The sequence below is a fragment of the Dermacentor silvarum genome, chromosome 5 (genome assembly GCF_013339745.2).
Source record: "Dermacentor silvarum isolate Dsil-2018 chromosome 5, BIME_Dsil_1.4, whole genome shotgun sequence".
Taxonomy (NCBI): Eukaryota; Metazoa; Arthropoda; class Arachnida; order Ixodida; family Ixodidae; genus Dermacentor; species Dermacentor silvarum.
In genome coordinates this window covers 184,719,420-184,744,795 of record NC_051158.1, presented here as the reverse complement: position 1 = coordinate 184,744,795, position 25,376 = coordinate 184,719,420, and the positions used below count along the sequence as shown (strand labels likewise).

At 48.7% G+C, this 25,376-nt stretch overlaps 1 protein-coding gene across 1 annotated transcript in view; it reads left to right on the top strand.

Annotated features, from left to right (window-relative positions):
- LOC119454634 (DNA excision repair protein ERCC-6) overlaps positions 1-25,376 on the top strand; it is a 339,000-nt gene that overhangs the window by 187,585 nt on the left and 126,039 nt on the right. The gene's annotated exons all lie outside the window — the stretch shown is intronic.

Genomic DNA, 25,376 nt, shown 5'->3' with positions numbered 1-25,376 from the left:
TACTAAAGGCATAACATTTACATCAGGAGTTGTTCGATTCCACAATGGATCTGCACTGGTCACTGCCACGAACGCAACTCCAGAAAAAATCCTCCTTCCGCAAGGCACAACCGTTGCATCCGTCGCCGATCTGGAGCCTGTCTGCGTCTTGCCACTTACACCAGTCTCTTCTGGGGACCCATCTTCTGGTGATTCTTCTTCGGCCGCCGCCCTTACAGCAGTCATCAGCACTGACTTGAAACCCGCGCAGACGCAACAGCTGCTGGCTTTGTTGAAAAAACACGCCAATTCTTTCGACGTGTATTCGTCAACGTTGGGTCAAACAACCGTTGCAGAGCACCGCATTCTGACAGACAAAACATCTATCGTACGGCGCCGCCCATACCGTGTGTCTCTAGCCGAGCGGAAGATCATCGAAGACAACGTCGCAGACATGCTGGAACGCAAGGTAATTCGCCCCTCGGCTAGTTCTTGGTCGTTTCCTGTTGTCTTGGTCCGCAAAAAGGATGGCTCCGTGCGCTTTTGCGTCGATTACCGGGCGCTCAACAAGATAACTCGAAAAGACGTCTACCCTATGCCACGCATTGATGACGCCCTTGATTCCCTCCAAGGTGCGGAATACTTTTCCAGCCTGGATCTGCGTTCCGGCTATTGGCAAATCCCCATGCACGAAGACGATAAAGAAAAAACGGCGTTCGCAACCCCCGATGGACTGTACGAGTTCAACGTAATGCCTTTCGGGCTCTGCAACGCGCCTGCGACTTTTGAGCGCATGGTTGACACCGTGTTGCGTGGCCTGAAGTGGAAGACCTGCCTGTGTTATCTGGACAACATTGTCATTTTTTCATCCACATTTAATCAGCACCTACAACGCTTGGATGAAGTTTTGACGTGCCTCGCCCGCGCTGGTCTTCAGCTGAACACCAAGAAATGCCGTTTCGCCAGCAAAGCCATTAAGATCCTGGGTCATGTCGTGAGCAGGGATGGCATTCAGCCGGACCCTGATAAGACTGCTGCAGTTCTTCGCTTTCCTCGTCCTGACAGACCCAAAGACTTGCGCAGTTTCCTTGGCCTCGCCTCTTATTTCCGTCGCTTTATCCAGAACTTTGGCTCCATCGCAGCTCCATTACACAAGCTACTAGCTTCCGGTGTACCCTTTCTGTGGTCCCAGGAATGCGAATTGGCGTTTGCACGCTTGAAGGACACCCTCACCTCTGCACCTGTGCTTTGCCATTTTGATGAGGCTGCACCGACTCTCCTACACACAGACGCTAGCGGCCGCGGTATAGGTGCTGTTCTTCTGCAACGCGACAACTCTTCGCGAGAGAGAGTCATTGCATACGCCAGCCGTGTACTCAGCGCTTCTGAAAAGAACTATACGATCACTGAGCAAGAGTGCCTGGCTATTGTTTGGTCGATACAGAAGTTTTGCCCTTATCTCCACGGTCGCCATTTCACCATCGTTACGGACCACCACGCTTTATGCTGGCTTTCCACGCTCAAGAACTTGTCTGGACGCCTGGGTCGCTGGATTTTACGCCTCCAAGAGTATGATTTCGAAATCATATACAAGTCCGGGAAGAAACACCAAGACGCCGACGCTCTTTCTCGCTGCCCGCTTCCTACGGCCCCGCTCGACGCCTCTGCAATCACTTCGCACGTCACCAGTTCGACACTGCTACGGTTTCCTCCCTGGCCTCTATGTACCAACTGCCTTTCGACGATGATCAGCCACTCGCCTCTCGTCAGCTGGCTGACCCGTACTGTCAACGCTTCATTGATCACCTCTCTGGGGCTTCTCGTCCACCTAACGCGCGCCTCCGTCGCCAGCTCGCGCACTTTAAGCTGGACGATGGCGTGCTGTATCGCCGTATTTACCATCCTGACGGGCAACGCTGGGTGCCAGTTCTACCACGCTCTCTACGACTTAGTGTCCTCAACGCCTTTCACAATGATTTGACAGCTGGCCACCTTGGGTTCCATAAAACCTATGACCGCATTCGAAGTCGTTTCTATTGGTCTGGCCTTTCTGCTAGCGTCGCCAGATACGTCGGTTCCTGCTCTCCCTGCCAGCGTCGCAAGCTCCCAACATCTGCTCCTGTCGGCCAATTACAGCCGCTTCCATGCCCTGCAGCCCCGTTCGAGGTTATTGGGATCGACCTTTACGGGCCCCTTCCGGTCACTACTCCTGGCAATCGATGGATAGTGACTGCCGTCGACCATCTGACGCGCTACGCTGAGACAGCTTCTGTGCTTACTGGTTCTGCTTCGGAAGTTGCTCACTTCGTTCTTGAAGCCATTATTCTACGCCATGGTGCTCCTCGTGTACTGCTCAGTGACCGTGGAAAGGCGTTCCTTTCCCAACTGCTAAACGAAGTTCTTCGAGCCTCCGGCACAGCCCACAAGACAGCTTCTAGCTATCACCCCCAGACTAACGGCCTGACCGAGCGGTTTCATCGCACCCTTGCCGACATGATCGCCGCTTATATTCAACCAGACCACAAAAACTGGGATGTTCTTTTACCATTCGTCACTTTCACCTATAACACGGCCGTGCAGCGCACAACTGGCTACTCGCCATTTTACCTCGTTTATGGACGCTCCCCTACTTTCTTTCTCGACGTTTCATTCTTCAAGTCCAAGGCTAATACATCTCTATCATCGTGCGAAGAGTACTTTTCCCGACTCGACCACTGTCGCCATCTTGCTCGCCTGAACACAGAGGCCAGACAACAAGACCGGAAAAATATTTACGACGAATGCCATCGCGTTGTATCTTTTCGACCTGGTGACGAGGTCCTGCTCCTGACTCCTGTTCGCACCCCTGGTTTATGCGAAAAATTCCAGCCACGGTTCATCGGGCCGTACATAGTCCTTGGACATACTTCGCCTGTCAACTATCGCGTTACTCCTCTTGATGCCCCCACAGACCGCCGTTGCCGCAATACCGAGGTTGTCCACGTCTCCCGCATGAAGCCCTTCACGCGGCGTGCCTCGACACCTTGACGGCCGGCCAGGATGGCCGCTTTCACGTCGGGGGGAAATTAGTGTGGGTGTTTATTACGCACATCTTCCTCATCTGTATGTTATCATCATCATCCTCGCACTTTTACCTATCCTCCTCTTCGCCTGTATATGTGTTCATCATCATCGCCTGTGTGCTGCGCTGGTTCGCTGACAAGCACCCGGGCCTAATAAACGTCGTTCCAACCGAGACGTCACAATACTCAATGTCTCATGACTTCAAGTGTACCAGAGAACTGGAAGAATGCCAACATTAGACTAATCTATAAGAAGGGAGACGTTAGAGAGTTGAAAAAGTATAAGCCCTTTAGGTTGCTTTCAGTGTTGTATAACATATTCACCGAGATTTCCAATAGAATCAGGGCAACACTTGACTTTAATCAATCAAGAGAACAGGCATGCTTCAGGTAGGGATATTCTACAATGGATCACAACCATGTCATCAATCAGGTAATCGAGAAGTCTGCGGAGTACAATAAACCTCTCTATATGGCTTTCATAACCCGCTGTGGTTGCTTAGTGGCTATGTTGCTGGATCAAATCCTAGCCATGGTGGCCACATTTCGATGGGGGCGAAATGCGAAAACACCCACGTACTTAGATTTAGGGGCACGTTAAAGACCCCAGATGCTCCAAATTATTCTGGAGTCCCCCACTACCGCATGCCTCATAATCATATCGTGGTTTTGGCACTAAAAACCCTATAGAGTCGAGCCCGACTATATCGAACCCGTTTATATCAAATTATCCCGTATATCGAACAATTTCTAAACACGGTAAATTTACATTGAGAATATACAGCAAAAGTTACTGTTACATCGAACGAAAATAGCAACGACAACCGATATATCAAACTCCATGTGCCTCAAAAGTGCCCCAGCAAGTTGGCTTTCCCTCGCGGTGGCGGGGAAGACTGCCGGCGCCACACTAGAAAAAGTAGTTTAGACCCGGCTGTGCACGGGCGAACACCCCCCTGCAAAAAATGACCCTGGCCTGCTCGCAGCGCTTACAGCCAATCAGAGGCCGTCGTGCTTTTTTCGAGGCGCGGAGGCGGTACAAGTGAGCGCCATTTTTTCTTTCTTTATGCTTGTGTGCCTGCTGCTGCCTCTTTTCCTCGAGTCCTCATTCAGCGTGGTCCGTGCTGGTGGTGTTGCCTGTTGGCGCTCTGTGAACTTTCTTGGCGCGCTGTCGTCATGCCTTGTGCAAAGAGGCAGAATTTGCCATTCGTCGCGAAACTCGAAATCATAAATCGAGTCGAGCGCGGCGAGAAGTCCGACGTCGCTGCCGCGTACAAGATTCCAAGGAGCACCTTGAGTACTATCCTGAAGAACAAGACAGACATCAGGGCCAAGTCGGACAAAAGGCCAGGTGCCCGTGGCGCCTGACGTGTGCGCACTGCTGTGTACGAAGGTGTCGAAGCGGCCGTTTACAAATGGTTTGTGGACGTTCGGTCGCGAAACATCCCGGTGTCCGGCCCTATGATCGAGCAGAAAGCCAAGGACTTTGCTTTCTTGCTTGGCAGGAACAATTTCCAAGGTGGTTCCGGCTGGCTCGAACGGTTCAAAGAACAGCATTCGACGAGTTCGTCAGTGCGGATGATGATGTCGCCATCATGGGCCAGCTACAAGATGAGGACTACGTTGCAGACGTCGTGCCAACCACGAGCCAAAGCGACAGCAATAAGGAAATTGACGATGGCCCGTTGCCTACATCCTCTGAAGTGATTAGTGCACTTGTGTTGGTCCGGCGCTATTGCGTGAATATAGAAGGTTGCGGCCCCTGCTGCTTCGACTCGTTGGACAACGTGGAGGCGTGCGTGCTGTCGCAGGCAGCGAAGTCGTTGAAACAGAAGAAAATCCAGGACCATTTTGTTCCAAAGTAGGGCACGCAAGTAAGCCACCATATTAATAAAGTACTTTTCTTATTGGTATGTGCCTTTGCGTCATCAAATTCTATAGCGGGCCTATATCGAATTATGCCATATATCGAACTAATAAACGTTTTTTGGCGAGTTCGATATACCTGGGTTCGACTGTAATTTAATTAATCTTTAATATGGCTTTCATAGGTTATGAAAAAGCATTTGATTCTGTAGAGATACCCAAATTTATGAAGGCATTGCATAATCAAGGAGCGCAGAAGGCATACGTGAATATCTTCGGAAGTATCTAGAAAGGTTCCACAGCTACCTTGGTTCTCCGCAAGAAAAGGAGAAAGTTACCTATCAAGAAAGGACTCAGGCAAGGAGACACAATCTCTCCAATGCTATTCACTGCGTGCTTAGAAGAAGTATTCTAGCTCTTTGACTGGGAAGGCTTAGGAGTGAGGATCAACGGCGAATATCTCGGAAACCTTCGGCTTGCAGTAGACATTGTCTTGTTCTGTAACAATGGAGACGAATTACAACAAATGATTGAGCAGCTTAACCAAGAAAGTGTAGAAGTGAAGTTTGTCGGGATATGGGAAGGTTCATATTTTACCGCGTCCTTACGCGCGCCACGGAAGTGAGGAGAGCAGACGCCTTTTTCCCTCTTCCCGTTCGGGGAGCCAAACGGCTTTTCGTGAGGTGGCGCGACTCTCTTGGAAACCGGTTGCAAACGCAGCGGTGACGTGTATGCGGAGCCCCGCACTCATTCCATGGACCGAGCCAAGAACGAGGCGGGGTGGTCGCGATCGGCGCGACCGGCGCATGCCGAAGAAAGGAGACGACTGCGAGCCACAAGGTAGGACGGAGCTCAGGTAACCAACTCGTTCCCCTCCTTTGTCGTGCCCTACCTCGTTCGACCACAATCGACCCCGACAAACGTCGAGGTCGACTCTGTAGCCTGCTTCCACGCAAATTCCCCCGGAGCAATAAACCCATTTTATACTTGTTATGCTATCGTGCGTTGTCGTGTTTCTGCCTGTCCTGGTACCGCCGAACCCCGGTAGTACAAGGCAAGCACAAGGCTGTTGGCCATCAAGCCTAAGCTTCTCGACAAAGGCGGCTTGAGAGAACCCGGAGACTACAACTGGCGCCCCACGTTGGGCGCCAAAATTTCGGGATATGGGTGGATGCCAACGGCCCTCTGCCTCGACACACCGAGTCCCGCAGTTGGCGCATGCCTGCGCATCAACCGCGGTCTGGTGCAAGCTCGAGGAAACAATAGACGACAACCACATGTGCACTCGGAAAGCATTTATTACGACTGCAACTAACACTTCGGGCAGGCCAGCTAGCTATAGTTAACATCGCTGAGGGTTCCCTCGAAGAGAAAAAAATTACACCATCTTCCCGTAGGGGAACCCTGAGTAGTATGCGAAGCAGCCATGGGGTCGACTCAAGTTTCCACTAGTTTTCAGATCGGCCTGTCGCCGTTGCCGTTTCGTGGCAGCGGCTCGAGCCCTCTTTTGTGCGGCGCTGTCCCCAGCGCTGATACTGGCGTTGACGCTGGCACTGTCTGTGGCACTCATCGCGGCGTTGCGGGAGGAGAATGAGAGGACGAAGTGAATGATGATGAGTGGGCGAAGCACCTGGGGATCATTCGAGCAAAGCGCCGGAAGCATTCTCCGGACGCCGGAAGCATTCTCCGGACGCCGGAAGCTGGCTTCCAGAACCGGAAGCGGAACCGGAAGTGGATGCCGCACGGCGGAGGAAGGGAGGGAGTGACATAGCCCCAAGCATAAGATGCTTCGCATCTAATAATGCACTAGGTAAAGAAGGGCTTCCGACTTACCAACTGAGGAATACGGAGGGGGTGCCGTGGCGTTTGCCGTGGCAAACGCCACGGCTAGTGGCGGACGTGGTTAGTCAAGCGGCGCACGTGGTTAGTCAACCGCGTGGTTGACTAACCACGTGCGGGAATACGGGAGTGGCAGCGGAGACTTCCGCCGTCGCCGCTTGCTGGGGACCAAAAAGACCCGGGTAATGTCAGCGGGATTTCACGTGACCCACCCGGTGGCGCTGACAGCGCTTGCGATTCACGTGCGCCGCCCGCAGAAGGAAAGTTTCCCCTCTCCCCACTCTCCCTAGCTCGCATGCGTCTGACGCGACGTTCGCTGCGCGTGCGGCGGTCATGGTACCTGAGGATTCCCACAAGTTAAAGATTAATATGCAGAAGACAAAGATAATGTTCGATAGCCTGGCAAGGGAACAAGAATTCAGGATCGCCAGTCAGCCTCTAGAGTCTGTAAAGGAGCATGTTTATCTAGGTCAATTACTCACAGGGACCCTGATCATGAGAAAGAGATTTACAGAAGAATAAAATTTAGTTGGTGTGCATACGGCAGGCATTGCCAAATACTGACTGGGAGCTTACCACTGTCGTTGAAAAGAAAAGTGTACAATCATTGCACGCTACTGGTGCTAACATATAGGGCAGAAACTTGGAGGTTAACACAGAAGCTCGAGAACAAGTTAAGGACCGCACAAAGAGCGATGGAACGAAAAATGTTAGGCCCAACCTTAAGAGACAGGAGGAGAGTGGAGAGTGTGGATCAGAGAGCAAACGGGGATAGGCGATATTCTAGTTGACATTAAAAGAAAAAAATGGTGCTGGGCAGGCCATGGATAACCGTTACCATTAGAGTTACAGAATTGGTGACAAGAGAAGGGAAGAGCAGTCGAGGACAACAGAAAAGTAGATGTGGTGATGAAGTTGGAGATTGCAGGGAGACGCCGTCGTCCTGCAGTAGACATAAAAATAGGCTGAGGATGATGAAGAAATTATAAGCGGCTGGCCGTAGCATCATTACTGAGCATGACCGGTTCTGGTATGTGTTGGCACTGAGATTGCTGGCCACATACATGCTTATGCCGCAAAAGCACATTTCCAGGCTTGGCTATTGATAAATAGTGCGATTGAGTATCTGTAGCCTTAGCGCTTATGTGCAGTAAATTTGCTTATGACGAAAGAACTGTGGAGCAGCAATAGTTTCTTTTGTTGTCATTAATTTGTCTACAGCAACATATCAGAATTTTAATTTAAGCTAGTTGATGCGTTATACTTAAAAAAAAAACCAAAAAGAAGAGCGCAAAACACAGGTAGAATGAAGAACACATAAAACAGGATGAGCACCAACTATCAACTGAAGTTTATTGCAGAAAAAAATTCACCGACTATTCCGATTACGAGTGCAGCACTACACATGTTTTCATTTTGCGTGTCAATATTTTGTAATATGATTATATAAGTACACAGTATATATTGGGAAGGCAACGCTGTGAGCAGCTTAGCTAGCGTGAACAATCGGTCTCGTGCGGCACATAGCAAATGGAGCGAAGTGTGGCGCGGCTGCCTCGCTAATCAGGAGATCGCGAGAGGCAGTGTGTGGGTGACACGTGGGTGTGATTTACAGCAGCTGCTACAGTCCTGTGCTAATGCCGCACTTTGTTTCTATACAGATGACGTGTGCTACTCTGGTGCCATATCATAGCCATCGTCACTACACAGCCCGTCTTGCGCAGCACTACGCTTCTCTTCGCACGCTTTCATTCCATTAACGACAAGAGCGGCTCTTCGTCGTGGGGAAATTGTGCCACCAGTGTCAGTGGCGACAACAACCGAGGGAGCGTCACATCGAGCCTTACTCATAGCCGCTCACCATCGCCCTTTGCAGGAGCAGTGATCCTCGTCACACACGCTGGTACCGCAGACAAGCGTAGCCCTCCGTAGTCACAGTTTTGCCTGAAAGGCGAAGCATCGATTGCAATAGCAAATTAGTAGACAGCTATACGACGTTAGGATAGTACAGTGTAGACCGCTTATAACGCAAGTCGCCAGAGTCGTGAATATCCGCACTATAAGCAGTACCGCACTGTAACCAAAGCAGCAATTTTCAAGGCCCGAACACATGCAAAACATATGCACCGAGCCGCCACGTGTATGCGACAGTCGAGGAATGCAGCTAAAACGTTTGCATTCAATTTACAGTCGAATCTCTTTAATTAATTTATTTATTTCATTTATTTCAAGAAACCCCTAAAGGCCCTCACAACGAGCGTATTACATAGGGGGGTGACAAAAATTCTACGACATGCTAGAGAAGCAATAGGCAACAAGGATAAAATGTGGCAGCACAGCAACACTCAATGAACCATAAGGAAAAAAAAAAAAACGCAAATAATAAACAGAACACACACACAAAAAAAAATCATACACATTGCGGTAAACGAAACGGAATTAGAAGAAAGGCTACTCATCGCATTCATTTTTTTGAGGTTCATGAAATTTAGATGTGTTCATTTCAGTTGCGATTGTAGCAGGCAGCTGGTTCCACTGAATAGAGGTTTTGGGTATGTATGATTTCGCAAAAGATGAAGTGTGGCAAAGCATGCGTTTGATCTTGAAAGGATGGTCATGGTGGGGAAAGAAGGCCGATGGTGATTGAAAGAAATCGTCATGAAGCAACGGATGATGGTAAATTTTGTGAAAAAGAGTTAAGTGAGCAAGTTTGCGATGATGGGAGAGGTTAACAAGACTAGCACGAGCTTTTAATGCCGTGACGCTTGTGAAACACGAGTAATCTGAAAAAATGATGTTGTCAGATTCGATGGATTCGATGTTATCTATGATGTAGGCTTGATCCGGGTCCCATACGGCTGAAGCGTATACAATTTTAGGTCGGATTAAGGTGATATAAGCAAGTTTACGCACAGGCGCGGGAGCATGTCGAAGGTTGCGTTTTAATAAGCCAAGAGAATGGTTAGCAGCTGCTAGAATCAGATCAATGTGATAGTTCCAGGTTAAGTCAGACTGTAGGTGAACACCTAAATACTTGTAAGTAGAAGCTGTCTCAACTGTTACGTCATTAATATTGTGTGTGGTTGGGATGCGGCAAAAGTTTCTTGTAAAGGAGACGAGCTTTGTCTTAGAGTGGTTTATGATCGTTAGCCACGATGAACACCAAGCGTTAATTGAATCGAGATCAGTTTGTAAATATTGGTGGTCAGTTTCTCTTTTAATGGCTCGGTACACAACACATTCGTCAGTGAACAGTCTAATTTGGGAAGATACACAGTTAGGTAAATCATTAATAAATATCAGAAGGAGCAGCGGACCAAGCACGCTCCCGTGGGGTACACCAGATGTGACTTGAGCCATTGAAGAGTTAGAACCATTAACAGCGGTGAACTGAACGCGAGATGAGAGGAAGTCTTTAATCCATGCTGAAACCTGAGGGTTAATATTGAGATGCGATAACTTGAGTAGTAATCTATGGTGAGGGACGCGATCGAATGCCTTAGAAAAATCGAGAAACAAAGCGTCGACTTGAATCCCGGCGTCTATTAAAGTAAATAAGTCGTTAGTAAATCCAGAAAGCTGAGTGTCGCAAGAAAATCTCTTGCAAAAACCGTGCTGATATTTTAATATGACGTTGTGATCTTCAAGATAATTAATGATCTGGGTGTGGATGACATGTTCAAGGAGCTTTGAGAAGGTGCATGTCAATGAAATGGGTCTATACAGGGGATCGGAGTGGATGCCAGATTTGAAAATTGGCACTACTTTAGCTACTCGGCAGTCATGAGGGATGGAGCCAGATGATAAAGACTGAGAAAAAAAGTGCAGATATGACTTGAAAACTACTCTGAGATATATTTTTAAGTATTTTGTAGTTAAAGCCAAGCGGGTCCGTGCTTGTAGTATCTTTAACGTTATTTAGTCAAGAAAGAATACCATGATCACTTATGACAATAGAGGGCATTGAATAATCATGAAGTGAACTGAGAGCTAGAAAAGGGGTAATGACTTCATGAGTGAAAAAGCGTTCTCAAAGAGTTGAGCAGAATGGGCATCGTCCCGCTGATCACCATTAGAATTTGTTAAGGATGAATCAGGACGTGAAAGTGGGTTAATTATGCTCCAAAATCTTCGGGGATTGTTAGATACCATAGTGGGTAAGATGTCACTGTAAAACTGGCGCCGGGTGGCTTTCAGCATTCTTTGGTAATCCTTGTTGCTTTTTCTGTAGGTTTCCCATGTACTTAATAGGTGTTAGCAACTGCCTGCTTATACAAACGCTTTTTCTTTTTATTGGCTCTTCGCAGCCGCTCATTGAACCAATTTTACTGCACCTAATTGAGATAACCGGTATTAATCGTGTAATGAGGTTAATTAGGGTTATTTTGAACAGCGTCCAGTTCTTTTCAATGGAACGGAAAGGACATTCAGCTAAGAACCGCCCAGAAAAAGTGGTTAATTCGAGATTCATCTGGTCAAAATTAGCTCTGTTATAACACCTGATCAGCTTGGAGGCAGTTTTCCTGTCAAGCATACGGTGATTGATGCACCCGGTAATGACGTCATGGTCAGAAAGACCTTAAATTAAGGTGAAATATTTTAGAAAAGGCATCGGGATTATTAGTTAGAATCAGGTCAAGAATCTTAGCCGTGGTGCCTGCGGATCGCGTGGGCTTTGTAATGAGCTGAGTTAGGTGAAAATCTAGACAACACTGCAGAAAAGCCTGCGCATCCTTGTCACTTGCTGAAACAGATAGAGTGTCCCAATTGATACTTGGGAAATTAAAATCACTAAAGATAATTAGGACAGAATTTGGAAAATGCGTACACACATCAGTCAATAGGCGCAAAATTCGTCAGCAATTGCATCGTACAGGTCTGGTGGACGGTACAACACACCGGCAATAATATTTGTAGTAATGCACTTTATAGAGATGAATATACATTCCAGAAAAGAAGGAACAACAGCTGGTACGGTAATCATCTCTTGCTTAATAGCAATAAGGACGCCACCTCCTCTCTGCTCTTTCTGTCACATCGAAAAAAATTGAAACTTGATTCGCATGAAAGGATGTTATCGTCAGCAATATAATCGTTTAGCCACGTTTCAGTCAGTGCCAATATCGAGGCTCCAGTGGAGTCGATAAGGGAGGAGAGGGCAACACTTTTCGCCGTAATGCTTCTGATGTTAGTGTATATGAAACACATGTTTTCTAAACACTTTGGTTCCGACAATGATGTTAGTGCACAATCGGAAGCATCAGGATGACTTGGGTAGTGTCATTCGTTAGAAGACTCAGACACGCACAGCCCGATTGCGAGTGGTATCCCAGAGATAAACGTCATTGTTCACGCGAAGCTTATCGAACGACGGACGAATGCGGTCCCCCTCCTTCCTAATCGTTTTAGAAAACTGCCACAGACCACGGCGTTTAAGACAACTGCCTCAGAGTAATCGTGTGATACACTTAAATTGGTGTTCTTGAGTTTGTAGCCAAGACTCAAGACAGATTTGACCTCTTTTTCATTATAAAATTTCACAATGATGGGTCGCTTCTTGTCTGTCGAAAAACGTCCCAGGCGGTGAGCTCTAGCCACGTTTCAGTCAGTGCCAATATCGGGGCTCCAGTGGAGTCGATAAGGGAGGAAAGGGCAACACTTTTCGCCGTAATGCTTCTGATGTTAGTGTATACGAAACACATGTTTTCTAAACGCTTTGGTTCCGACAATGATGTTAGTGCACAATCGGAAGCATCAGGATGACTTGGATAGTGTCATTCGGTAGAAGACTCAGACACACGCACAGCCCGATTGCGAGTGGTATCCCAGAGATAAACGCAATTGTTCATGCGAAGCTTATAGAACAACGGACGAATGCGGTCCCCCTCCTTCCTAATCGTTTTAGAAAACTGCCACAGACCACGGCGTTTAAGACGAACTGCCTCAGAGTAATCGTGTGATACACTTAAATTGGTGTTCTTGAGTTTGTAGCGAAGACTCAAGACAGATTCGACCTCTTTTTCATTATAAAATTTCACAATGATGGGTCGCTTCTTGTCTGTCGAAAAACGTCCCAGGCGGTGAGCTCTGGCAACGGAGGTAACAGCAATGCAGAAATGCCAAGCTTTTGTGTGCAAAATTCTCTCACATGCCGCTCTTAATTTTCCCAAGGCTCAGCGGCATCGCTGTCATTAATGCCAAAAAACAACACGTTTGACCGCCTTGAACGATTTTCCAGGTCGTCCACCTTGTCCTGAATTTTAGAGATGTCCGCATTCTCATTTGAAATGGGCTGTTTAGAAGGTAGAGTTTCAAGTTTGGATTCCAATTCCGTAACCCTTTTAGTTAACAGTTCAAGGTCGTTCTTGAGGGTGACGTGGATGTGCAGGACCTTATTTATAGACTCGGAAAGGCTTATGTTGTTCGCTTCAAGACGCTGAACTGTTGCTGCCACGGCATCAAGCTTATCTTCTGGCGCTTTAGTCATAGGGCCGGGGTTTACTTCCACGTCACCAGCAAGAACCAAAAGGCACCAAAAGTACAACACAGCCGCACGCACACACTTCACATAATCAATTATACCAGGTGGCCACGACACCGCAAAGAGACAAACATTATTGTCGCAGTAACACTTAGTTTCCAAATAACTAACCTGTACAAGTGTACGGCATGAGTACGGATGCATACCAGCAGTGTCGTGGTGTCCGCAGGAATCCCTCCCTTTTCAAGCAGCCAGATAAGTGATGTGGCCCCATGTTGCCCGACGAACACGACAGTGGCCTCCAGTGTTGGCAATGTAATGTGATGCAGGCAACCCAAAGGCGGGCAGCAGCTCGCAAATGGCTCCCTGATGTAGGCTCGGGTATCGTTCATCCAAACGGTAATCTTGGGCCCATCCAGACAGCAGAGTCGACTCGGTAGATGGTTCAGGATAAGCAGCAGCAGCACCTGTACAAGTGTACGGCGTGAGTACGGATGCATAGCAGCAGTGTCGTGGCCCACCAACTTTGAACCAAATCATGCGGCGGCTCCTCCGACCGTCATTGCTTTGGCACCGCCATAGAGTAAAAGCTTAGGAGAGACCCCTCAATGTCGCACGCGAACAAAACAAAAAGGAAAGAAAAAATGCGGTGGAAATTTCACCCTCTCTCAAACGGCAAGGTCGCCGATTCTGCGTTGCGCCGGAACATGCGTGTAAATGCCGACGTCTCAACCACGCTACCGTAGCCACGCGTAGAAAATGGCAGTGAACCCTTCTTTCTCCTTTATGCTTCCTCTACTTTCTAGTCATGTGTTGACCTTGCACGCTGCGGCTACGGTGCAGAGGGAAGCAGCGGTGCTGTCCCAGGCCAGCCAACGAAACTGCCCACGCCGGCAAACGCCCGCTTCCCGATAACGGCTGAAAAAGAAACTTCAGGGAGCTGGCCGGAGCGGCGGCGCCTGCACGGCGGCGGGCGCGCACGGTGACAATTGAAAGCGAGGCAGCTACGAGGGAGGGTGATGGGAGCTACCGAAGCGGCGGAGTTGCCGAGGTGAAATCCGCTTCCCTGCCGCCCTCCTCCCTCACATTCCACGGTCTCCGCGTGCGCCCTTCGCCCTGCCACGCCGGCGCCACCCGATCCCTGAAGTTTCGTTTATTGCCGTTATCGTGAAGATAGATAAACTTTAATCCAAAGATAGTTTTGTCTTGCCCCAATGGGGCATCGCTAATGGTCGGGTAAGACACGCGGGCAGCAGAGATTAATCTGGAACATTCGATGACGCATGTATAAAAGCCGACGGGTTTCGCCGCTGATAGAATTTCGCCGATCGCCGACTGTGTTCGCCACTATCCTTGTGCTTCGAGTGCAACTTGCTTGTGTGGGCACCGGTTTGCCCAATAAAAAGTCTGTTTCGTCATTCACAGTTTTGCGACTGTTTTCTTCACTGTCACTACTACGTGACATTGTGGACGAAGCGTCGTTGCTGCTTCCGCCATGGATCCCACTTCTAACACTATGCATCAGCCACAGACAGACGGATGAAAGACAGTCACCGATGAATCTGGGAGCAGCATTGCAAGTGCGGCATTTATTGTCAACCTTCATCAATCGATGCGCATCACGTGCCATGGTCGGCATGATCTAGCGTGATACAAGTCCCCTACTTCATGCTGTAACTGACTGACTCTAGCATGGTGGATCGATCTTGTTTTGCTTGTCCTCTCGGAAACGTGTTCCTTTAAATTCCTGTGCATGGCATTTCCCTAAAAAGAAGAAAAAAAAATAAGAAAATTATGTGCAGTTTTAGGGACTTGAGCGCATTTTTGCATGGTGGTAGCGAAGAATGGGGTGCAATGAGGAGAGTTGTGACTTGCACTACCCAGCCAATTTCATCACTCGCAAGCAAGTCGCAGCAGTCGAGCTTGTCGTGCCCGTCACGACGTTGCATGACGCTGTCGCTGTTGTGACATGAATAATAAATGTTGTACAGTCGAACCTGGATATATCAAATCTGAAGGGGACCACGAAAAGTTTGATATATAGTACGTATTTCGGTATATAAAATAAACAATTTATACAAAAGTTTTCAAGGGGATTTTACTGCTTTTTATTTTATTTATTTATTTACTTACCTACAGTGCCCGATGTTGGGCATTAAAGTAGGGAGAATGAAAATTATACATATGTTCAAATACAGGTGGTTGATGGTACAAAAGAATACATCTAATACAACGCAATATTATTACAGTCAAGGTAGCCGTTTTTCAGTGTACTTTTTCGTCAACTGAAGTTCTTGCTGATGACGGGTCTTTCGGCATTTCGACCCAGTCGCAGAGATAGAGATCCACACTGATGCGAGTGGCACGGGGGTCGGTCGAGTCCTCGTTCGGCGATGCGACCGGAAAGAGCATTGCCTATGCCAGTCGTACGTTAAGTAAGCCTGAACGTAATTACACCGTTATAGAGCAGGAATGCCTGGTGGTCATTTTCACTGTGCAACGTTTCCGCTCGTATGTGGATGGACGCCCATTCACAATCGTCACAGATCATAATTCGTTGACCCCTCTGGTCGACTCGCGCGCTAGGCTCTATGTATCCAGGAGTACAACTTCACAGTTTCCTACAAGAGTGGTCACCGACACGCTGATGGTGGCTGCCTTTCGCGAATGCCGCTGAACACGACTTTTTGTGGTGCGGATAACTTTGACCATTTGATTGCTTCTTTGGCACCTGCATTTCTTGATAGAGAGACCTTTGAGAAGGAGCAGCAAGAAGACTTCAGCTTAGAGCCGCTTTTCAACGCTGCGCATGACTCCACAACTAGCCGAGGATATTGTGTTCGTGATGGCCTCCTCTACAAGAGGAATTTCGCAACCACTGGTGCCCGCTTCCTTCTTGTAGTTCCGGAGAAGCTACGCTACACTATTTTGCTGGCCATGCACGACGATCGTACCTCCAGACATCTAGGAGCAGTGCGTACATTTCATCGTGCTCAAGAACAGTTTTACTGGCCCCGAATGCGTCGGTTGACTGAAATGTATGTGGCCAGTTGCGCTCAGTGTCAGGCCCACAAACACTTAATTACGACGCCAGCTGGCCTCCTACAACCACTGATGCCTTCGAGCTCTCCTTTCGAACAAGTTGGAATTGACCTCATGTGTCCCTTTCCCCGCTCATCGAGAGGGAACCGTTGGATCATCGTATGTGCCGACCATCTGACCCAGTACTGCGAGACGACTGCTTTGCCATCTGCTACCGCCAGCCAAGTTTCCTTTTTTCTGCTGCATTCAGTCATTCTCGGTCACGGCCCTCCTCGAGTCATCATCAGCGACCGCAGCCGCCAGTTCACTGCAGATGTTGTAGAAGAACTTCTTCGCATGTGTGCTTCCAGCTTTCACCACTAGGCACCGTATCACTCACAGACAAATGGGCTGACCGAGCGTACCAATCACACACTGGTGAACATATTGTCCACGTACACCGCATCGGACCATAAAAACTGGGACGACATCTTGCCCTTCATTACATTGGCCTTGAACACTGCAAAGCACGAGACAACTGGCTACAGCCCGTTTTTCTGCTCTACGCTCGTCCACCGCGTCACACACTGGACACCATATTTTCGTTCTCCACCCATGACGATCTCCCCATCGCCGAGACTCTGTGTCTCGCTGAAAAAGCTTGACGCTTGGCCCGCATACGCACTCTGGCTTCACAAGACCGATCAAAAGCACGGTACGACAGGCACCATCGGGATGTCATCTATTCTCCAGGGGATCTAGTCTGGCTATGGCGTCCGGTGCGCAAACTTATCGTCAACTTTACTGGCCAGTACGTTATCGTTGACCAGGTGAGTGAAGTAAATTATCGACTGACGCATCTCACCGCAACTGGATGGCGCTCGTCTCAAGCCCGTCACTCTGAGAACTTAACTGACTTGGCCGGCGGGCTTCGTCTAGGAGGGGAGAAATATTACAGTCAAGGTAGCCGCATGAGTGGAAGACGAAGGAATGTCAGCGGAGAAGGCGAGAAAGAGAACGTTTTTGCCCATCTGAGGCTCACCCTGAAGCCTGTTGAATTTTTTTCATTCACAAAACTTTATTAGAGTCCTGAAGCTCGGTTTTCTCAGACCGAGGCGGGCCGCGTCCACGTCGGCACCGTCAGGCCGAGCCTTATGCCGCAATCGTGGATCCTCTGGACAGCCCGTTGAATAAATCCTGTTTTTATCGCGTCGTAACAATATTAATAATAAAATTACACTACTTAATACAACATTACACCTACGGTTATTATGAAATATAATATAAATATAATGTTATGCATAATACAACACAATAATATTAAAAAAAAGTACAGCGATTAAGGCAATACAGTGTAGACCGCTTATAACGTAATTCGCTGGAGTCGCGAATATCCGCACTATAAGCGGTATCGCATTATAACCAAAGCAACAATTTTCAAGACCCGCACATATGCAAAACATGTGCACCAAACCGCCACGCATATGCGAGAGTCGAGGAATGCGGCTAGAACGTATGCATTCAATTTACAGTCAAATCTCGTTAATTGAAACCAAATCACGCGGCGGCGCCTCCGACCGGCATTGCTCCGGCACCGCCATAAAGTAAAAGCTTACGAGAGACCCCTCAATGTCGCGCGCGAACAAACCAAAAAAAGAAAAAAAAACGCAGGGGACATTTTACCCTCTCTCAAAATGCAAGGTCGCCGATTCTGCGCTGCGCCGGAACATGCGTGTACGTGCCGACGTCTCAGCCACGGTACCGTAGCCACGCGTAGAAAATGGCAGTGAACCCTTCTTTCTCCTTTATGCTTCCTCTACTTTCTAGTCACGTGTTGACCTTGCACGCTGCGGCTACGGCTATGGCGCAGAGGGAAGCAGTGGCGCTTTCCCAGGCTGGCCAACAAAACTACCCACGCCGGCAAACGCCCGCTTCCCCATAACGGCAGAAAACGAAACTTCAGGGAGCTGGCGCAGGGCCGGCTGTAGCGGCGGCGCCTGCAAGGCGGCGGGCGCGCACGGTGATAGTCGAAAGTGAGGGAGCTACGAGGGAGGGCGAGGGGGGCCACCAAAGCGGCAGAGTTGCCAAGGCAGAATTCGCTTCCCTGCCGCCCTCCTCTCTCACATTCTACGGTCTCCGCGTGCGCCCTTCGCCGTGCCGTGCCATGCTGGCGCCACCCGCTCGCTCGCTGAAGTTTCGTTTACTGTCGTTATCGTGAAGTGAGCGTTAGCTGTTTCGTGGCCCTCGCTCGCTATGCGCGCCGTGATATTTCACGACTCAACTCGCACTCAAGATTCTGGTTTCAGCCTCACTGGCTGTTCGTTCGCACCACGTGCCCTTCTCCTCCACTTCGTCTCTTCCTCGATCACTACTTGGGGCGTCCGTTTGAGGGGAGCGTTCGCCGTCTCCGCTGACTTACCAGGCAGCCGCACTGTAACCGGTATTTCGTTTCCCGCAACTGCACTATAAGCGATACGTGTATACATGGGGTGCTATGGGAAAATTAACGGGAGTCTGAAAAGACCGCAGTATATCCGGTCCTGCACTATAAGCGGTTACGTTATAAGTGGTCTATACTGTATTACACTCGAGGTTAATAATAAAAACCGTAGACAGGAAAGGTTAATTTCCTATTCTATCTGAAGCAAAACAAATTTTATTGCGATAGCAATTACAGTGTAGACCGCTTATAACGTAAGTCGCCGGAGTCTCGATTATCCGCATTATAAGCGGTACCGCACTATAACCAAAGCAACAATTTTCAAAACCCGCACACATGCAAAGCAGGTGGACCGAGCCGCCACGTGTATGCGACAGTCAAGGAATGCGGCTAGAACGTTTGCAATCAATGTACAGTTGAATCTCGTTAATTCTAACCAAATCACGCGGCGGCGCCTCCGACCAGCATTGCTCCGGTACCGCCATAGAGTAAAAGCTTAGGAGAGACCACTCAATGTTGCGTGCGAACAAAAAAAAAAAATAAAATAAAAACGCGGCGGAAATTTCACCCTCTCTCAAACGGCAAGGTCGCCGATTCTGCGTTGCGCCGGATTATGCGTGTACGGGCCGACGTCTCAGCCACGCTACCGTAGCCATGCTTAGAAAATGGCAGTGAACCCTTCTTTCTCCTTTATGCTTCCTCTACTTTCTAGTCACATGTTGACTTGCACGCTGCGGCTACGGTGCAAAGGGAAGCAGTGGCGCTGTCCCAGGCCGGGCAACGAAACTGCCCACGCCGGCAAACGCCTACTTCCCGATAACGGCAGAAAACGAAACTTCAGGGAGCTGGCGCCGGGCCGGCTAGAGCTGCGGCGCCTGCACGGCGGCGGGCACGCACTGTGACAGTTGAAAGTGAAGGAGCTACGAGGGAGGGCGAGGGGAGCCACTGAAGCGGCGGAGTTGCCGAGGCGAAATCCGCTTCCCTGCCGCCCTCCTTCCTCACATTCCACGGTCTCCGTGTGCGCCCTTCGCCGTGCCGTGCCGGCACCGCCCGTTCCCTCCCTGAACTTTCGTTTACTGCCGTTATCGTGAAGCGAGCATTGGCCGGCGTTGGCAGTTTCGTGGCCCTCGCTCGCTATGCGCGCCGTGATATTTTCTCGCACTGGAGGTTCTGGTTTCAGCCTCACTAGCTGTTCGTTCGCACCACGTGCCCTTCTCCTCCACTTCGTCTCTCTTTCTTCCTCGAGCACTCTTTGGGGCGCCCGTTTGAGGGGAGTGTTCGCTGTCTCCGCTGACTTCCGTACTCCCAGGCAGCCGCACTGTAACTGGTATTTTGTTTCCCGCAACTGCACTATAAGCGATACATGTATACATGGAGTGCTATGGGAAAATTAACGGGAGTCTGAAAAGACCGCATTATATCCGGTCCTGCACTATAAGTGGTTACGTTATAAGTGGTCTATACTGTATATGGACACTCAAAGAGGATTTCTGCCGTCGGCTTCGCCATCGCTGTGAGGTTCCATATGATGCCAACAGTGATGAAATCGTCGCCGCGTGCCCGACGCTGTATGTGCGAGTGAAAGGGCGCGAGGGACGTGCGCTTTCATGGGGAGCGAACGCACGGCGAAGAACAAACGCGCGTTCTGCGCCGTGCTCCCTGAAGGGCTGCAGAATTAAGCGTCTATTTCCTCCTTTACAATCACCATATATATAGAGCAAACGCGACTTCTTCCGTCATGCGAAAGGCCGTGGGGGGACGGGAGGGAGGAAGGAGAGGCGACGTTTAGCTGTGGCACCAAATGCGTATTTATATAAAAACGTTGCGAGGCGAGCCGCCTCCAGAGGCCCTGGCAACAGTCACCAACACTGCGCACGTTCGGTGCAAACGCGGGCAAAACGGCGACGGCGTCGACAACTGTTCTGCGCGTTGCGGGTGCTGCTGCATGTCCAAGTTTGTACAGCTGATAAACTAATATTCTTACTCCGTATAGCTCTCTACGACGTTGCCATCACAATTAATGCTGCGCCTTTCGGGTGAAACTGCGACATTTTTGTACTAAACATACAAATGTTGCGACAACAAATTTTCAAACACAGATGGTGTTGCTGTGACAATTTCATGCAGCAGTTTATTCCTGTCGTGTACAGTTTTGGGAAAGAAGGAATACTTATATAGATTGATATGGCATTTCTACTCTTGTACTTTTAGCAGATGATCTGTTCTGGGTGGTATGTGACTTGGGTTCTTCATGTATATGTCCCTGCACAAACCAGTCTTGCCTGTGTAAATATTGAAGAAAGTTTGTCGTAAATATTTCTGTCTGTTCCCGAGAAGTGGCCATCCCAAGTTAACACGTATTTGTGATGAGCTCTTAGAGAAATCATAGTTGGCGGTAACGAACCGGGTGGCACGTTTTTGTATTCGTTCCATTTGATTAATGGCTGTGTTTGTCTGGGTCCCAGGCAGAGCAATCGTACTCCAACATCGGACGAACGTTTGTTAAATAAAGTATTTCTTTTACCTTATGTGGGGACTCTCAAGAAATTACGTTCTAAAAAATTTAACAAATAACTAGCCTTCGACGTCGCACTCTCTGTATGATCATTGCAAGAAAGATTATTTTAAAACACAATGCCCAAGTACTTCTAACTGCTTACCTGAATCACTGTTTCAGTGTGTAGAAAGTAATTTGTAACACGCGGAACCCTCTTGTTAGTGAAGCGAATGACATTGCATTTGCAGAGTTTAGTTTCATGCACCAGCTGTTGCACCACGTGGAAACTGTTAGAAGGTCCTTTTAACGTGATAGCGTTAAGGTCTCTGTGTCGCAGAAAATCCGGCATCGGTGTCGGCGTAAGCACCGGCGTCCGTGGCTGAGAAATTCATCCAGAACCACCTGCTCCGGGCAGGTCCTCCGCGTGACGCAAGTTGATAGTGAACGAAAATTGAATTTCTCTCAATAAAATTCGTCATAAAAATGGTAAAGTATGACTTAACCACAATCTACAGACATGGTGGCGTCGGATTGTAATTTGAATGTACGAGAAAACTTAATTCTGTTACGAGGAAACTCACACAAACCCCTTTTCCAGCATTTATACCATAGCAATAGCGGCGCGCTCGGATAGGTTACTTGCGAAAATCCTATCCAGGTGGCACTCGCATCCTTGGCAGGTCAAATTGGGACACGCGCGCGCTTCTGGGCAATAGCAAACAATTAATAAAATAATAGAAAAAAATAGTGCATATCCACGGGGTGAATGATGATGAGTGGGCGAAGCTCCGGAGGGAATCATCGGTAAACCGTGAATCTTCCGTGTAATTCGCCCAGTCTCGCCGCACTAAATCGAACGATTTGACTTCCACCAATGACACGCGCCATATGTGACGTCATTCCTATTTTATAACAGCGCCCTTCATTATAATTGCACCATCTCCCGCTTAAGGGGACGCTAGCACAAACGCGTTAGAAACATGCAGTACTCTCTAGTAAGGGGGAGAGGCCACCACAGCGTCTTACGCAGCCGTTTACACATGCCGGAACGTGCACCGCGTTTGCCGACGCCATCACATGACTGCTGAGAGAGTATAACCCCCGTATTCATAAACGCTCCTCGACTTGAACTTGACTTGCCACCGCCTTCAACGCGTTTCGAACGCGCTGCCCAAGGCGGTGGCAAGTCAAGTTCAAGTCGAGGAGCGTTTATGAATACGGGGGTAAGGCAGAGAGGCCACAGCGTCTTACACCAGCTTCTTACATGGGCCGTAACGCGCTAGCACAAACACGTTAGAAACGCGCGGTCTTTCGTTAATGTTGGGTATTTATTGTCATCCTGGTGCGTGTGTCCATGTGCGCTTCGTGGCGTAGTGGCTAGCGCCGCGCGTTCGGAAGCGAGGGGTCCCTCGTTCGATTCCGCACTACGGACACAACTTTCGGAATTTTTCTTTTCCATAAAAGTAGACATGGCTACCTACTACGACTACTACTACTACTACATACTACAGAGGAGGGACAGACCCACATCTAAGGAGCTTCGCCCCTAAAAGGTCCTAGGGCCTTGACATTTTAAAATAAGACGACTTATTTTGCCCCTGGAAAGACGTCTACCCACCAATGCGTTTCTGTTTAAAAGGGAAGTCGACTTTAATGGGATCGGTGTAAGCTTGGTCTTTGTAAGCTTGCTTTCCCACATTCTGTGATTTCGGATATTCATAAAAGACAAGAATTAGTGTATCTTTCCAGTCACATATGCCTCGTGCCATTTCATGGGTGATGCTGGAATTTTGATGGCAGACAATTTTATCAGTAGAAGGTTATGTGCAACAAAATGCAAAGCTTTCTGAAAATCCAGAAATACGCAGTCAACCTGGTGTCCATTATTTATTGATGATGCAATATCATGAGTGAATTCGATTAGCTGAGTGTCACATGAGAACTCCCGTCGAAACCCACGTTGCGTGGGACAAAAGAATCCGTTGCTCTTGTGGGGTCTCACACATGCTCTTGGGACAAAGGAACGACAACACAGTAGTGTAAACAATCAAAAGGGCATTTATTGCGCCTTTCATACACCAATGCACACTAGCCGAGTAACAACCAATGGAACATTCACACGGGCGTGCGACAAATGAAGGAAGTCCGACTCACCGCGACCCGGTAGCGAGCGAATATGTTCGCCCCATGCTGTGACACCATCGCCTAGTCATTCACGTGTGCGGTCACGCGAGTGGTGGCACGTTCGAACGATTCGTGTTCGTCCATACCGGTACCCCGCTCCGAGCCACGCGAGACGTCTCGCGAAGCGTGGATCGGCGCACGTGCGGGACCTCTGCGTCGCTCACCGATCCCAACCCAAAGAGAGAGCGCCTTCGACCTTTTTCTCCCAAGTCACCCCGCCGTTCGGTGGCGTTAGCATCGCAACACTCGCGCAATCTCTCGCAACGCGCCACAACCACTACGAACGCCTCCGGCACCCAGCCGCGCGGTGAAGCCGGACCACAGGAGACGCGTGATAGTCGCGCATCCCCATACTCTGTAGGTGACTCATTAAGTTAGTAGAAATTATATGCTCTAGTAGCTTACTTGAGATGCTAATTAGAGAAATAGGTCTGTAATTTTTTGTCTTTGTCCTGTCGCTGCCTTTGAATACAAGTGCTATGTTACAACTTTTCCAATTTTTGGGTAGGGACCCCTCTTCGATGGACGCTTGAAAAAGAATTACTTGAAATGGCACGACGGTTGCAGCACAGTTTTTTAAGACATAGTTTGGAATGGGATCAGGGCCAGATGCGGAACTAACTTCAACATTTTTGAGCAGTGAAGCAACTCCCTGTTTTGTTATTTCTATGTTTTCAATTTGTTCGAAGTCGGTGGAAATTGTTAAGTCTTCTACAATAGCAGCAATGCCAAAAAATATTGATTGGAAGTAGTGATTGAAGTGCTCAGTTTTGCTGGTTATTGTTCCTTTTACTTTTGAGATCTCCCGAGATCTTATCAGAGATCTTCCGGATTAGATTTCATTTTGTCACCTAATGTGCGCAGGTATGCAGCCTCAGCATTCCTCATTTATTTATTGTCTTATTTAAATCTTTCATCTTAAGATACATGTTGGTCCGGGCATGTGCAATATTTGCGATTTAATCGGTGCCTTCTGGTAATAATTGATCGAAGCTTGCAGTTCATCCATAGGTCATCAGTTTGTCGTCGGGAAGATACGATGTGTGATGGGACGTAAATTTGAACTTGTGACAATGGCTTGGCTTTAAACAAACACCAGGCAGTACTAACGTCAATGTTTGAGGTGTGTCGACGAAATTGTGGTAGAAAGCCGTCGAGTTTCAGAGATAGGGATGAGTAATCTGCTGAATTATAAAAGAACACCTTACGTGGCGGTGGGCTTTTTCGGAGCATAGCAGTGTACGCTAATTTTGCAGTAACGACTTCGTTACGGTGACGCTGGACACAAGTTCTCGATCGATATTGTTATACACAATAATTCGTAATACAGTAAAACCTTGTTAATTTGCATTTCACTGGACTGAAAAAAATGTCCGAATTAACCAAATGTCGAATTATCGAGGGTATCATGAAAACAATAAGCAAATGCTTACTATGTCAACGCACTTTTATTTAGTGACTGACTGTTGCTATTTTGCACAAAGGCAGAGCGGAAGCTGAAATTCTTGTGACTCACTGACTCTCACAGCGGCGATCAAGGCCTCGCGACTTTCTTTGCGGCACGGCCGCGGCCTGTGCCTTCATTTGCGACACGCTTTATATTATTGCAATGTAGCCGGTGCTCTTCAAGCTCGACAGCGTTGCACTGAGTCAGAACGAAACAACTGTTTGCCGCAACCGCTGCAGAGAAAACCGTGACCGCTATCAATGCGATTATGAACGGCAACTTTGCGGGGCTGAAGGCATGCGCCCGACACACGCACCGACTCTGGACGAATTAACCATCGTTCGCTGCAACAACTGCAGTTAAAACCGCGGTCGCTATCTATGCGATCATCGATGGTGACTACACAGTTTTTTAGAAAAGCACGATGCAGTACCGGGTAAAAACAAAACTACTGATCGCCGCAACCGCTGCGGAAAAAACCACGGCCGCTATCGACGCGATCGTGGATGTTGACTATGCAGTTACAAAAGCCCGCGGCCATCGCGAGAAAACAGGGTTTA